Genomic DNA, 3,147 nt, shown 5'->3' on the forward strand with positions numbered 1-3,147 from the left:
CTCTTTTGATTTCTGCAAATTTAATTGTAATGACCTCTCTTTCATTTCTGATTTTAGTTATTTGAGTCTTCTCTCTTTTTTCTTAGCCCATGTAGGTAAAGGTTTGTCAATTTTGTGGATCTTGTCAAAGTACCAACTTTTGGTTTCATTAATTTTTTCTCTTTTTTTTCCTATTTTCTATTTCTTTTATCTATGGTCTAATTTTTATTATTTATTCCCTTTGTTAGGTCTGGGCTTAGTTTGCTCTTCATTTTCTACTTTCCTAAGTTGCAAAGATGATTGGTGATCTGAGATCTTTAGCAAAAAAAAAAGAAAAAAATTAAAAAAAAAGTTTTCAGTCATTTTTTGGAGGTATATCTGTAATTTAAAAATACCTAGTTATTTTTAATGCAGTTTCTCATCCTGATTTTTCACTTCATACTACATCTTGAAAATTTGTCTTCTTCTTCAAAATTATGATTTTAATAACTACATTATTTACATTTAATGGAGGACCATAATTTAGCCATTCTCATTTTGTTACACATTTAGTTTATTCCCAATTTTTTACCTTTATATAACTGCCTTCCACATTAAAAAAAATTTTTTTCTTTGATTATTTGCTTATGGTTTCAAGAAGTAGGATAATTGGTAGAAATTGTATGAACATTTTAAAGACTTCTGTTAATGAATCCAATCTGTTCTGCTAAAGAGTTTTACCAATTTATACTTATACAAGAAGATTTTGCCATTATTTCTCTCATAGTAACAGTATTATACAGTATCGTGTTTTTTCAGTTTGAGAAATGAAAAAGTCATTTTTCTGTTTTGATTTCGATATCTATGAGCATCTTAGAATGTATTTATTAGCCACTTGTGTTTCTTTTGCGTGCGTGACTTGTCTGCTTATGTCCTTCAACAGATTTATGTTAAGATTTTTCTAATTCATTTTTAAGAGTTCTTTATGCATTAAGGATGTTAATCTTTGTGTGTTAAATGTGTTCCTTATCAATTTGCTTTAAATTCAATTTTTGATGTTTTCCTTTATTTGTATGTTGAGAAAATAATTTTCTATCTAAACATTAAATAAATTTAAAACATCAAAAACAAATCCACTTCCACTTTATAAGTGAACTTTTGCTGTACCATGTGGTCACTATATGAATGTCTCTGACATCACCCAAGACAAAATGAGTATTCTTAGCTTCAGAATTATCTGATGCCCTTCTGTGGTGGAGGCAGTTTTGACCAATGCTCAGTAACATGCTACAAATTCTTTCAAATAGCTATCTTGAGCAGCGTGCATGCTCAAAAACATAACAGATCTTCACTGAACTATTTCATTTCTGCCTGTAGCTCCAGTCTGAGTATGTTCCGGTCTCAGCTACATCTGATATTATCTGAGCAGTCAAGTTACAAAGTCCTAGTAGACCTTTCTGCACCACCACTCTCCGAAAATCCTTTAGCAATTGTTTCTGCTCAGGCCTCCTATTTAAATTCAGTGATCTTTCTGGTGATTTTGTGAATAGGGGCCAATAGGATTCTTACTTAATTTTTAAAAAACTCTTAGTTTTAAAAAAACCTTCTGCCAAAGCCAAAGTAAGTCTTATTCATTTCTAAGACCCTTGCTCATTGGCAGTTTCCATAAGAGGTAATAATTTTGTATGGTTTCAGAAATGTCTCTACTTGCTCCAGTTCATGTTATTCCCAGGACTTTGACTTGGTTTATCAGCCTGCCTATATTTGTCACGTGATTCACTACAGTCCTTAACTCCTCTTGACTACTTGCTCAGAGAATAAATTATCATAACATAGTCAATGTAATTTACTACCGTGCTTTGAATGTTTATTAATTCCAAGTCTTAAGTCATGAAATTATAGCAATTATGTCCATAAATTTAAATACAAGCATACTTCTGGCAATACTGTAAATTTGTACTGAGCTCCATTCTGTGAAAATTCAAATTTTGCCTGGCTGTTCCTGGAAACTAGAATGGAAAAGAAAGCACTAGCAAGTCTATCATGACATAGAAGTCCTCCTTGTCCTGTTGAACTTCCTGTACAGTCTTTATGACATCAGGCACAGTTCAAGCAATCAGAACTACCTTGTTGAATACTTGCTAATCTACAGTCAATCACCATGTGCTTGCCAGACAGGTCTGTTAAAAGGGGAGCTAATGGGAACCAGTAATCACACCTCCACCATTCGCTTAATCAGGGCAATAATCTCTTATACAGTCCTGGAATTTTGTATTGGTTAAAATTTATTACTAAAGAGAACAAAGGAAATTCCAAAAGTACCAATTTAGCATGGCCAATTAAAATTCCCAGAAGGCTGATTAGATAATACATCCCTTGCCAAAAAATAAAAAAAAAAAAAAAGGTAATGGCAACATTCTCCATTAACAGATAATATCCATCCCAATTATGCACTCAGCTACAGTCCAGTAACCAGGGAAGAGTCTCTCCAGTCATACTCTCCACTCCTAAATTCAGCCCAACCTTGATCCCTTTAACATGGCATCTCTAAATCCTCCTACTTTCACCTTTTGGACCTTTCAGAGCATCATCTCTATCTCCCATAAGTACAACCGAACATTGAACATCTCTTTCTAGTAATCCCAAGAAGCTTTGCCTACCAGTCCCAGGTTCATTTACCCAACTCATAGGGCCTAATATACTTATGGGTTGGGTCAGCATATCTCAGCTTCTTTGTCAGTCTTTTTCAGACTCAATGGCTTTATCGACAGAAATAAATTCAGGCCACTGTTCAAGTACTTTTTATTTTGAATCCTGATTCTCATCATTTGATTTGATTTCTCCAGTCTACAATACTTACGACGAACTTTCAGTGACACTTTAAGAGGTAGGAGGGAGGGTCATAGCAGCTCCCCCCCTCCAAATATTGATACTGTTCTACTAACTTCTCAGTAGAAACCATCCTGATTTTCTCTATCTTCTTAAAATGTTGCTTTTTATAAACCATTTAAACAGCTCCACAGAGTTGGACAGGTTATTATTTCCTCCCTATCTCTATTCCCTCTCCTCATGCTCCTTTCTTTTGTATGCATAGATTTTTTTTACTATCATGCAGCCCCCTCTGCATTAACTGTGCCACCGCTGTTTCCTAAATATTCTCGTGGCTTCCCAAGAGCAAGTTACATAAGG

This window comes from Cynocephalus volans, chromosome 9, assembly GCF_027409185.1.
Source record: "Cynocephalus volans isolate mCynVol1 chromosome 9, mCynVol1.pri, whole genome shotgun sequence".
NCBI classification, from domain to species: Eukaryota; Metazoa; Chordata; class Mammalia; order Dermoptera; family Cynocephalidae; genus Cynocephalus; species Cynocephalus volans.